We start from the raw sequence: 14,817 nt of genomic DNA, 5'->3' as shown, positions 1-14,817 counted from the left end.
AATTAACCTCCCTGTGGTTTGACCCCGGTCTTGTCGGGTTATTTATTACTTCGACACTCCTGCACTTGGGAAAAGACATCAATCTTTTAGTCGTGTCACTAGCTTCATTGAAACAATAGAATTTTCATCAATGATTTAAAGGCCAATGTTATTATTCTCACAACCTCAATGTTTGTAAACCTAAAATTGCATTTGTTAAATGAAATTATTTTAGAAAAAAATGATTAAACATGTCATTGTGAAAGCTAAACAAACTTACATTGAAAGGTCGTCCTTCCACTAGGCCTTGTACTTGCAAATAAATGGATCATGTTGTAGAGGGACCCCACCTCAATGTTGTTACATTGCACTCGATGAATCCACATCTTAAGTCAATGCATGTGCCTCAAGTGTTTGTTCTTGCTAGACACCTAATGACTCGTAGTCCTAGTGACATGAAATAGATTTTTCTCTAAGCATTTATATAAATTAATGGATAAATAAAATTAGATAATTCCTATTTAAAAAAATAATTCAGCAGCATCTTTCCTATACTAGAGACTACTCAAGATTTCTAAACATGTAACTACACAAGATATATGTCATAAACCAATTGATTTTATTTAATTTCTTCTAACAATGTGGCATAATTTAATTTCATAGAAACTTTTTATTTTCTATATGATGATATTTTTAGTCATAAATTTACAAAAAAAAAAACTATTCTAAATATAAAAAAATTAATAATTAATAATTAATCCTACACATTTAATTGGAATTGAAAACAAAAACAAAAAAAACAAAAAATCCAAAAATATAATGCACAATTATTACAATAAGAACTAAAATTCAGCACAATTATTTCTAGGTGATAATAATTTTAATCCTAAATTTACAAAAAATTTATTCTGACTAAAATATATACAAAATAATAATTAAAATTAATCCTATATATTTTAATTGAAATTGAACAATAAAATTAAAAAAAAATAACTAAAATTGAACAAAATAATACAAAATTTATTTCAATAACAACTAAAGTTCAACATATTTATTAATTTATAAACTTTTTAAGAACAAAAAAAATGGCAAAAAAATAATGCAAAAAAAACACAAAAGAAGAAAAATGAATTAAAAATACTTACCTTAATTGCATGCTAAATTTCAACTGATAATTAAAAAAATAAAGAAAAGATATTGTTAATAAACCAAAAAAAAAAGAATAATAAGAAGAAAAATGAAGAAAGACATCATGCTTGAGAATAAAAGGAGAAGAGAATGCTTGATTTAGACTGAGAAGGTGGGAGAGAAGAGAAAAAAAAAAGAGAGAAATGGTGTTGTGAGAGGAGAAAAGAGAAGAAGATGAAGTCTTTTAATTTACTTTTTACCTATAAAATTATAGATGGCTTTTCACTCCATTGGTAAAGTCAAATGAAAATTTGTGACTGTCACAAAAAATTTCAGAAAGTCCCTCCAAGTATTATTTATAACTTTTTATTTTATTGGTGATGTCATTGGGAAAAAAGTTAACAATCAATAGAATATTAATTATCAACACATATATAAATGAATAGTTCTCATGGTCTTTGGAATATACTTATGAATACATTTCATTGATATACCAATATGTAATGAATATCATGAATAGTGTCAATAAGAGAAGGGAAATGATTTTTATAATCTCTAGAATATAATAACAGAAACATTCTCTTGATATACCTATATATAATAAACACCATAAACAATGTCAAGGAGAAGGGGAACAATTTTCATGGTATACTTGTATATAATAAACATTGTAACAATGTTACGGTGAAAGGGAATAGTTCCCATAATCTTTAAAATATACGGATAGATATATTTTGTTAATATTTCTATCAATATAAAATAGTGTTCATTGCAAAATTATATTTATATTCCCTATTTATTTATCTTGTAAATATTTAAATTCACTACTACACACACATCACAATAATAAAATAAATATTTTATTGTTATTCAATAATAAATTAACATTATTGTCATTACTTTGAAGCAAATTACATCTATAAATATTATATTATAGTTCATAGCATTACACATTCATGTTATGAAAATTAATCAGAATTGTCTTCTTTTTCATCAATTGATTTGTCCTTATCTCTATCGCAATCTTCTATGTTGATTTTGTTAATATCATCTTCATCAACTTGTATATATCCACTGAAGCTCAAAACATCATTCAACTCATTAGTATTAACATCAACAAAAATATTTTTAGTGATGCAAAAAATTAAATTTTTGTTGAAGTCACTAGACGGAGCAACTCGATATGGATCAACTAACTCACTAAGTTAAAAGAAAATCATCACCCATAGTTAATTCTTCGTTATCATCCCGAGAAAACCCTGACAAGACCCCCTAAGTTTGGCTTTAACTACAAATAATCAATCAACTCTTAAACGATCCTTTACAAAGAAAGGAGTATATGTATAATAAACTTACTGGTATTACTTAGCGAAAACAAAGATATCATCGACGTTGTGGTGTTTAGCCTTTGAATTAATTTTGATCAATCATGATAGGGATTTACTCTGATTCTTCTATTAATGGTGTCATATCAATAGCATTTGAATAAAAAATTTCTATTCTACTTGTTATGATATTGCAATCCAAGGATCTCTTCTAACTTCTCATAATAGTCAACTTCAAACTCATTAAAACTCAATCCCTTAACATAAATCTCACTATTATATATCTTTCTATCCTGTCTTATTATTCAATATGAAACACATGTCCATTAATGAAATACTTGTTATAGCACTTTACCTTTCTTTCAGGACCCAGACTTAGTAAAGACAAAGTAACACTAGTATTCCCTCCTAATTGATAAATCTCGTACATGAAGTATAATTATAAATAATTAAAAAGAAATATGTAATGAAATTAAGTATTTTGAGAGGGAAGAATAATTAAATAGTACTTACATGTGTTTTAAACCACGTGAAAAATTATTCATCTTGTAATCGAAACATTTAGGATTCAGTCAACTATGTTTATTGGGACAATAAATATTGATAATGTTACCTATAAGGAATTCAACAATATATCAGTTTATGATATTATAAGAGATAAAACTTTTAAAAATAACTAGTTAAGTAGTATACTTATTGAATAAAAGGTCTCAGTTTATCGCAATTAAATAGCACATTACTATGTTCTTGTCTGAATTATATTTCTTACAAATATCTTCCCCTCACAGCATTTTTTGATACGGGTTATCCAAGATGGGAGAATATTGACAAGTCTTCATATGAAGGCACTTCCCCACCATCATTATGTCTTAGAATGCAGTTGATTCTTATTCAATGAATGCCTTACATTTTTCCATATAGTATGGACATACTAGTTTTTCATATATGTATTAACTAAAAACCACTTCGTAAGCTAGTAAATCATTAATAGTCCATAACAAAGTTGCCTTCATCAAAAAATTTTGTTTCCTTGATAAATTATAAGTCAAAGCCCTGGATGACTGCAATTGCTTCGACTCATCAATCAATAGTTGAAGATAAATATCTATATTTTAACCTGGCCTATTAGAACCAAGTATGATTGTAGAAAAAAACATGAACTTCAGCCTCTTACACATCCCTAATGGCAAGTTGTAAACCATGAATATCATCGGCCAATAAGAATAAAGAATAGTGAATAACCTGAATGGATTGAATCTGTCTATATATAACCCAGGATATACATTTCTTATCTCTATTAAAAACTAAAGATGCACATTGTTAAAGTATTTATAGGCTTCACCATGAGAAGGGTGCATCATCACTCCATCCACTACATCATATGATTGGTGTCTTATCATATGCTTAGTAGTCTTTAGTGACATGAATAATCTCATAAGTTTATAATGAGAATGCCTATATATTCTACACTCGATCAACCTGTATTTTCAAAGTAACACAACATGCAAAAGTTTGGATTCGTGTCAATTTTTTAGTATCCTAAGCCAAGAGGTTTCATTATGGATGATGTAGTATAAAAATTCTCTTTCAGCTTATTCCCTTCAAGTAAAAACTTCTCGCTCATTCAACAATTTTGTCATAAACGGCCCCACTCAACTTATAATTTAACTTTATAGTGAACACATGTATAATGACTGATAATTTACTATAATTTATGCAACCATCTCATAACAGTTCATTATAATCTTTCAAAAGATCAAAAAGTATGGATGCATCTACATTAACTTCTTTATTTATGATTAGACATTGACCGGTATGATCCTGATTCATTCTCATTGCATATATAATCATATTCCTATAAGAATTATTATTATCATCTTTAATTCCACGGCACGTTGCTAGAACTAAAAGTTGACTCAACCATCCTTTCTACCATGGTATCGTGAGGAACATATGATTTTTCATGTGCATAGCAACACAAATATTTCTTTATAAACCCTTTTTTTGTAAAATATGCATCGTTACAACATCTACATCGAGAAACGTTTTTTTTTATAACTCTTGCATGGACATGCAATACCCCTTTGACTAATATTTCTTAGATTAGATTGCATAATTAATAAAACCTTAAACCTCATTACAATAATCCCTCCTCTATAACCCTTAAAGTAAATCTCTATACATCCATGAACAATCATTCATTACTTATATCAAACCTATATAAAATAATGATGCCAACATGTATTAATTAACTACTACATTAACTAAAACAATTTCAAAACTATTGATTTAGCTCAAACTTATTCAATCTATTTTAATAGTAATTTTAATTCATTATCAATTATATACATAATTTCAAATTTCTACACTTTTAAAAAAAATTTCAACTCGGTAATAAAATTGAGAAAACATAAAATGGACCTGCTAAATGGATCATTTTTATTTCATCACAAAACACATAAGTCAAAAATTTGACGTAAGTTTCACCAATTTACAAACAAATATAATTTTATAAAATCTAAAACAAACCCTAACATGTACAAATCATAAATCCATACAAAAAATTTGTATGAGAAAAAACTATAAAATAAGTAAACATCTAAATAAAATACATATACTACAAAAAATATAAAAAAAATCAAGATTTTAAAATTGAGTTCAAATTTAAAAAAAATTATAGATTTACTTATTTAAAGTAAAAAATCCTCAATAAAATTTGAATAAGAATACAAATATTGACAAACTAAGTGTTATAATGGTCGGATTTACTGTAAAAGGTTGAATTATGTTGAAATTGAAGAGGAGAGATGTCTATTTGTTGTAGAAAAAATACATTGTTGAATTATGTTGAAATTGAAGAGGAGAGGTGTCTATTTGTTGTAGAAAAAATACATAAAAAAAAAAATGAGAGAAGGGGAAAAAAAAAAAAAAAGAAGAAATGAGAGAAGGGAAGAAGAAGGTCAATCGCTAAGTTATAAATTAAATAACACTAATGACATTATCAATAGAATTATTAGTAATTATTTATCGAGCTTATACAAACACAATAGCTAAATTGGAGATAATTTCCAAGTAACATAAACTAACAATTTAAGCCGCAGAATTAGACCACAAGAACCTTCTTATTGACATCATTCCATACGCCACAGGAGTGATAAACTGTTTTTCAAGGAAAGAAACCAGGGGATTGGTGAGAATCTGAACAAGACGCTGTTTTGCTATAGCTCATGCCATGTAAATTAAAAGAGCCAGAATTTCCCCAATTATCAACCAGGTCTTTCATTTTCCTATTCCTAGCTTCTTGTCACTTTAAGGTCTAAATAGTTACAGAAAGGCAAATATTTGCAAAGATTCATTTGCTGGAAAGTGAAGGGCTTGATTGGCTTGATTGAGCTCATAAAATGATCTCCACTAGATATATATCCTTGGGCCCAAAGGTGTATGGGATCATCAGCTAGGAAACTTCTTAGTTGCTAGTATTATTTTGTGCCAAGATCAGTATCTTCTTAGGAGCTAGCATTATTTTGTGACAAGATCGGTATCTTTTGTTCTCCGTTTTAATGATTTGTCACTCCATTTAAATAAATTATAGATCACTAGAAAATATTGGGCCAAAGAATAAGACTTAAAGGTAAGGAAATGAAATGAAAAGGATTACTAGCAAATAAGTAGGCAAGATTACAACTGATTCAAGACTTAATTAATTTAATGATTTTAGTTGACTTGGTTTTATGTTCTTTTATTTGATGCAAAAAAAAAGCCTATTATGATGAGAATCCATGAGAATCCTAAGCCATATGTAATTTAGTGGACCACTTTTAATATTCAGTCAATTTTATATGTAGAAGTTGTAATGAGTTTGGTTTGATACGTGCAAGATTATGAATGGTAAAAAAATAAGTAAATAAAAAGCTTAGTCGACCATTCAATAAATATTATCTAAATGCATTTAATTAAAATTAAAATTTTATAAAAAAAATTATTAATAAATATCACCATTCATATACAACATACTTTTAAATCTCCATTCTAGCAGGTCAATCTAATGATCCATACTAACTAAAGTCTAGACATAAATCTAAATTAATAGTTGTTCAGCCCAAGTTTTTTGAAATAAAAAAAAACGAGTTGTTTTGTTTAATTTGTTTTTAAATAATCTAAAACAATGCTTTATAAGGCCTTTTAAAAAAATCCAGAAATAATTTAGTGTAGTACTGTTTTGAAAAACTAACCCCTCAAACAATTTAAGGGATTGTTTTTTAAAAAAAAAAATTATTGACGATCCTGTAATTCAGATCTTGGATTATAACATAATCCGGACAAAGTCTCTTATAACATGCAATATATTTATTTAAGATATGTTGTTTTGGATTCAAGGTTTGTATATTTCAAAACTATTGATTATTTGCATCAAGAACTGGAAAAAAACAAAAACAAAAAAACCAGATATCTGAGACGTAACAAGTAGCCTTTGATATGGAATAATCATCAATCATAAATCTTTGCTCATTCGTCCATGGTATGCGAGCTAGCTGTACAGCTTGTGCTTATCTAGGGCAAGGAGTCCTTGCTCTGGAATCATCATCAAATCATACATGATCGCTCATTCCTCCATGGTATGCCAGCTAGCTGTACAGCTTGTGCTTATCTAGGGCAAGGAGTCCTTGCTCTGGAATCATCATCAAATCATACATGATCGCTTATTCGTCCATGGTACTGCTAGCTGTGCAGCCTGTACTTATCCCAGGCAACAAGTCTTTGACATGGAATCATCGTGAATCATACATCTTTGCTCCTTCGTCCACGGGCATCTTGTTCTTTTGTCCCTTGATGGCATTTGATATAATCTTTTCACTTGATTGAGGACTGTGTTTTTGCGTTAGAAAGCACGGTGTGGTTTGGTAAATGAGTAAAATATAGGCTTAAAGATGAGGGATTCATGTTCAATTTGCGATCCACCTACATGCTAATGAAAAGCACGTTTCACCGTTTTCAAAGATTCATGTGCAAAAAGTAATAGGCCTAGAAGGCCGTTTATCTTTACCAAAATATTTCTATCTTCTCTTCTCGTTCTCCTTAGAGAATCCAATTCAAGACATTCATTGTCCCGTGATTCAAATCTATGCCGACCTCTTTCACCGTTGAAGAACCTCTCTCTGTATTCAGTCAGTGTTCTCAACGTCTTCTTTTGTCTTTTTCTTTTTCTTTTTCTTCTATCCACAAACCATTACAAAACACTTAGATCAAAACCAGATCTATACACCATCCATCTACAACTAAGATAAATAAAAACGAACACTAATCTTGAGAGTTAACTCATTTAATTAAATTTTAAATTTACTCTTCAATTCAATAATTATGAGCTTGAATTCTTTTAAATAATTATGAGTTTGAATTATTTTAAAATTACTAAAAGTTTATATAATCATTAATTTTAAAGTTTATAGAATTAATAAAAGTAAAAGTAAACTAGTCTAGATACTAATTTAAATAAAAAAAATACAAATATCAGATCTATTGTTATCAAATCTTGTAATCTCTCCTTCATGTACAACCAAGTGTGTTAGTGTTAGTGTAGAATTTTATTTTTAAGTAGTTAGAATTAAATATGTATTAATTGTTTAATTTCAAGTATGGAAACAATTGATATCCTATTTAGTAATTTCATGTCCATCCACAATGTCAACTATAATTTTTATCAAATATATAATTTATGTAAAGCAATCATACAAAAAATTATTTTTTAAAAATTATAAATATAAAAATAATTACAATATCAAAAATACTATGGGTAGATAATATAGTTAAAAAATTTTATTTTAAGATTAATACTCAGGGGCATTAATTAAAAATGATATAAAGATATTAATTCTTAAACAATACGAGAAGAATGTAATTATTTAGCATCCGACCATGAACATCGTTTAAATTGTTTTGCTCATTTATCATATTTGTATGTATTAGAAAATCAAAATATTCTTCCAGACATAGATAATGAATACTAGTAATATTGTACTCAATAAATGACAGAAGAGAAGGTATTATAGTATGTGGATACCTCTAGATGTCTTAATTAGTAAGGTTTCGTCTTATGTAGAGAGTGCAAATCTTATGCGTAACATTCAAAAAAACTAATAATTATTTAGAAGTGTAAAATTTTATGCGATATAATTTTTTATTTATTTTTTTATTTAAAATTTTATAGAGTTTTTTTTATAATGGAACTACATCAAATTATCGACATCTTCATTTTTAATACAACTCATATCATAATCATGATCCAATCATCTTAGTTTTCTTTTCAAAACAATACATCTCAAAAACATAGGTATTATCCGATAATACGAAAAGTGTTTTTTAAGATATTATAAAATAATATCTAAATCATGTTTGAGTACTTAATTTAACAAAACTTTTTGAGTTGAATTGAGTTTTTAATATATACTAGAGTTATAATAATTGAGCAATCATATGTTTAAATTTTATTTTATTTTTATTTTTTTATAAAAAAATTAAACATATTTTATTTTATTTTTATTTTTTTTATAAAAAAATTAAACATCAGGTCTTATAGTATGTGGATACCTCTAGATGTCTTAATTAGTAAGGTTTCGTCTTATGTAGAGAGTGCAAAACTTATGTGTAACATTCTAAAAAAACCTAATAATTATTTAAAAGTATAAAATTTTATGTGATATAATTTTTTTTTTATTTAAAATTTTATAGAGTTTTCTTTGTAATGGAACTACATCAAATTATCGATATCTTCATTTCTAACACAACTCATATTATAATCATGATCCAACCATCTTAGTTTTCTTTTCAAAACAATACATCTCAAAAACATAGGTATTATCCGATAATACGAAAAGTGTTTTTTAAGATATTATAAAATAATATCTAAATCATGTTTGAGTACTTAATTTAACAAAACTTTTTGAGTTGAATTGAGTTTTTAATATATACTAGAGTTATAATAATTGAGCAATCATATGTTTAAATTTTATTTTATTTTTATTTTTTTTATAAAAAAATTAAACATCGTTGAATTTATAGCAATTTATCTTAATTTATGATTGTACTCATTAACCCTTAACCATGTTATATTAAGGTTATTTAACTGGTTTGCTTTCCTATATTAAAGTCAATGCGTAAATCTATATTGATTTGAAAAATATCGATAAAATAGTAATACTTTATGACTCCTTTATCTAAAATATTCTGTATGTGGACCCTTCACTTAATCTTATAACAAGCTCTGGTTCTGCTAGATAATTTCTATTTCCAAGTGCTTAGCTTTTGCTTTCTTAGTGGTCAACTTTTCTATCATCTCTTTTAAGTCTATGTGATTTATTATTCAATTTATTTCATTTTATGGAAACAAAGGTGGAGTCTTTAGTTTCCATGCAAATAAGATTTTTTTTTTCCTTTTTAATGTGTAATATAAGGAAGAAGCTAAACGGATCTTGGGTTACATAATTAGTTTAAATTATATACAATTTAATAAAAATCTCAAACCTAAATTACTTATATGATGTGGAACATCTATGAGTATTGGAAGAAGAAATAAATATAACCTTTAATTAAATCAAATTGTTGAAAACAAAAGTAATGTCGCAAGTGCTTATGTGTTCTCTCTTTTGTTTAAATAACCAAATTGATATAAATCATAAAAACGACTTGTACATGGAGGATATCTTCCACTAGTCAAGAATCAAGATCTCCTCCTTGTGGAATTTTTTTTTCTTTTTAGGTTATACTAAATCTTCCATTGCATTGATCAATGGACAATCTCTTAGATTTGGTGTATCTTGTGGTTGTGTCATTGTAACCTTATTTATTATATTAGGTCGAAAAACAGAAAAAAAACATGTGAACACAGATCTTGAATCTTGAACTTCATATAATGCAATGAAGATTGATCGAGTCCTTCTATATTTTCTCCTGTTGCTTTTGCATGACATGTGGGGACGACAAATTAATTACTGCAGCCATAAACATGAGCAGGTGAGGAGCTGGGAGGCACAAAGCATATTTCAATCTTCACATGGGGGTGGGGATGACTGAAAAGTTCCAAAACAGGTGTTTAATTGCCTAAATTGACGAGAAACATTATGTTTTGATTTTATTTCCCCATCCTTTATGTTTTTAAAGATATCCAGACTCCAAAGAAAATTGGTTATGGTGCTAAAAAGAGAGAGCTTAATTGATAATGGAAAGTTCAAGTCAATTGTAACAAGTTTACTTTGTTGATAAGTTTGACAAACATCAGAATTTAGAAACTTGGCAGCGGTACAGGTGCTTAGTTCATATCTCTGTTGGATATTTTAAAATAATTCTTTCCAAATTTTTTTCTAATTCTCAATTCCATTAAATAAGAATAAAAGTTCAATATCTTTTATAATTTTTTTACCCTGATGTATATCATTTTACAGAAAAAAAAATTATTTTAATTGTTCGTATTGATCTGTTTTGTTTATTGATGATAATACTCATATTAGTTTGGTTTGTAAAATGGTTTGTAAAATGAAATCAAAAAAATAAATTTAGTACTATGTTTTAGAAATTTCAGAAGATGACAGTTGTATCAATTTAATGTATAAGTTCCTGGCACTGATAATGAAAAATATGAACATATCAATAAAATATTAATGCTTTATGACTCCTTTATCTAAAATATTTAGTACATTGACCCTTTACTTGATCTGATAAGAACCTTCTGTTGCTGCTAGTTAACTTCTATTTCCAAGTGCTTAGCTTTTGCGTTCTTAGTGGTCAACATTTCTTTCATCTCCTTGAAGTCTATGTGCTTTATTATTCAATTCATCTCATTTTCGGGGGAAAAAAAAAGGTATGAGTCTTTAGTTTCCGTGCAAATAAGATTTTCTTTTTCCCTTTTAATATGTAATATAGGGAAGAAACTAAACGGATCTTGTGTTACATAGTTTAAATTATATACATTTAATTTAATAAAAATCTCAAACCTAATAATTACTTAGATATTGATGTGGAAAATCTAGCAAATATGTTCGAAAGGTTCAAACTTTAGAATAAGAAATAATATAGCCTTTGATTAAATTAGATTGTTGTAAACAAAAGTAATGTCGCAAGTGTTTTTTAGCCATGTATTCTCAAATAACCAAATTGATATAAATCATAAAAACGACTTGTACATGGAGAATATCTTTCACTAGTCAAGAATCAAGATCTTCTCCTTGTGGGATTTTTATTTTTTTAGGGTTATACTAAATCTTCCTTTGCACCGATTAATGGATAATTAGATTTGGTGTATCTTGTGATAGTGTCATTGTAACCTTATATATTATATTAGTTCAAAAAAAGAAACAACATGTGAACACATAGATCTTGAATCTTGGAACTTCTTAGAATGCAATGAAGATTGGGTCCTCGAATATTTTCTCCTGTTGCTTTTGAGCAGGTGAGGAGCTGGGAGGCACAAAGCATATCTTCAATCTTTGTATGGGGTAGGGATGACTGTAAAGTTCCAAAACAGGTGTTTAATTGACTAAATTGACGAGAAAGAGATTTATATTATATGTTTTTTTGGAAATTCATTTCAGATTAGGCATTGACAAATGTGCTATGTTAATGTACATGATGTTTTGCATTGTGTTGTTGCTTGATGTTAATGAAAATATGTAGTATAAAAACACAAATCTTGTTCTACCATTTTTAATGCCCGTTTAATGTGCAGAGAATGATAAGATGGTTCAGCATGTGTTTGGATCTCTATGTTAACTTCAGTAAGAGTAGTCTGGTGAGTGTAAATGTGGATGAGATCTTCACAGCAAGGATCTCGGGTGTCTTCAGATGCACATGCGACACACTTCCTATTAATTACTTGGGTCTTCCTCTTGGCTCTAGTCCTATTAGGATTTTCACATGGAAACCTGTGCTCTTCAAAATTTGTGGGAGACTTAGCTCTTGGAAGGGCAGGATGTTGTCTATGGTTCGGAGAGCTGTTTTAATCAAAAGTGCGCAAACTGTCACCCCACTTTACTACATGTCCATGATTTGTATCCCAAAGACAGTAGCTCAAAAGATTACAGCAATGTAGTCTCGATTCATATAGGGTGGGGACATTGACAAAAGAAAAATCCACAAGTTGGCTTGGAAAATAGTGGTGAAAGAAAAGGACAGAGGAGAGCTTGGTATCTAGTCTGTCTTGGCAAAAAATAAAGCTCTTATTTTCAAGTGGATTTGGAAACTGGGTTGTAATGACAAGACTAGCTGGATTGATTTTATTAGGGAAAAATGCATACCAAGCTTCAACAATGAGCTACCTCATTTTAGCAAAAGACTCTCAGTGACTTGGAGAGATATTACTAGCAAAAGACTTAACTATTACTATCAAGGATCAGGATAATACCCTATGAGATATAGCTGCAAACTTCAAATGGAAAAGGGTAACCATGCAAGTTTTTGGAAAGGCACTTGGCTGACTGGTTTCTGTTTAGCCTGCACTATTTCGGCTCTCTTCCTTGAAAGCAGACCTTGTTTGTCAAATGCGATATTGATTAGAGGACGTGTGGCAATAGAATCTGACTTGGATAAGACCCCTTAGAGCTAGAGAGAATCTGATTCTTCATGGGCTAATGTTTGATCAAAATCTAGCAGGAATTCATCGAACGAATAAAGATAAACTGATTTGGGAATGGGGGAAGGAAGGTGAGTATACTGTGAACTCTTGTATGCTTGTCTTTGACAGGAGAAGATTTGTTGGAACTAAACCACGTGCTACAGGCACTGGGAAATCAATTTGTCCTCCAAAAACGTAAATGACATTATGGTTGGCTCTAAATGAAAGCCTCTGTACTAGAGCTTTCCTCGTGAAGAGATATATTTTGAGTCATTAATAAGACTATTGTGCTTTTAGGAACAACATTATGAAACTATCTCCCACATTTTAATGCATTGTCCTGTGGTTTGGAAACTTTGAAATAAAATTGTAGCTTACAGAGGCTTGAAATGGGTAATGCCTTGCGCCCTAGGTGACCTTCAATGTTAATGGCAAGACCTTCTGCAGGATAATCACTCCAAGTTTGAAAGATTTGTTTGGGATAGTTTCATGTTTAGCATTGTTTGGACTCTTTGGAATACTAGGAACAATTTGGTGTTCGAGGAAAAGGAGCCTATTAGGAAGATGCCATATGGCATTTGTTCTATTTTGCTGTAGGATGGATCAAAAGTCTGAATGCCTTATTCAAGTATACAGGTACTAATCTATATAGAAACCATGAATGCATCCCGTCTTGGTCTGTTAAGTTTTGATTCTGGTTGGATTTTGTGGCTGCTGTTCTAGAAGTAGGATTGAGCTTTTCTTTTATTTTCATGTTCTTAGGCTTTGGCTTTTAATAATTGTGTTATGTTTACAAATGTTCGAAGCAACTAAATAGTATTTGGTTAAACACTATTAATGTATTTTTAAGATATAAAATGATTATTAATGACAACACGATATATACTAATTATAATATTTTAACATATATGTTTTATATATGTTAAATGATTCATAATTTATTAACCTTAAGTTTTTTTTATTAGATTTATTCTTAAGTTCAAAAAATTAAAAATAAAATAAAATAACAACACACACATGTATAAAAAGAAATTCATGATATAATCAATAATATGGCCAAAAATGGCTTTAAAATTAATTTTATTAAAAAAAATTGATAATATCATTAAATCTAATCAAGCGGTTTAATTTTGAAATTTGCCAACCCAACTGTTTGTCTAGCTCAAGTTTTGCTCAAAAGTTTTTTACCTATATAATAAAAAGAAAAATAGAGAATCATATAATTAAGTTCAATTAAAAATAAAAAATTTATTTAGCTAAACCTGTGAACCGAAACAACCAAAGTTACCTTGCCAAACTTGCAAATTGAGTTATTTACTTCACAAAATTAAATAATTTAATTTTTTTAAAATTATTTTTATTTAAATAACTTTTTAAAAATATAAATTGTACCACAATGTTATGATATTTTTTTGATACTAACTTAATATTATGATATTTTTCTAATACGATAATAATCATAAAAGAAATAAATTATAAATTTCTGTACACACATCATATAAAGACAAAAATGTAGTCGGATAACTTAGTTCATGTGATATTTTACCAAACATTTGGGGAAAGCCAAACATCCATGTCTGAGATTACTAAAGCAACTAATTAAGTCAGTGGATGTATCATTACCGATTAAGACACCATGTTAACACAATTCTAATTAAAGCAAAAACATGATTACTTTATGTCATTCAATGTTAAAGTACATATATTAATCAATCGGAACCTTCCATGCATGAGGGGAACACAACAAATTAAAATATTCTATTGTTTCCATCTTAAAGACATCCC

The sequence above is a fragment of the Populus euphratica genome, unplaced genomic scaffold (genome assembly GCF_000495115.2).
Source record: "Populus euphratica unplaced genomic scaffold, PopEup_1.0 scaffold67.1, whole genome shotgun sequence".
Taxonomy (NCBI): domain Eukaryota; kingdom Viridiplantae; phylum Streptophyta; class Magnoliopsida; order Malpighiales; family Salicaceae; genus Populus; species Populus euphratica.
This window is presented reverse-complemented; position numbering follows the sequence as displayed.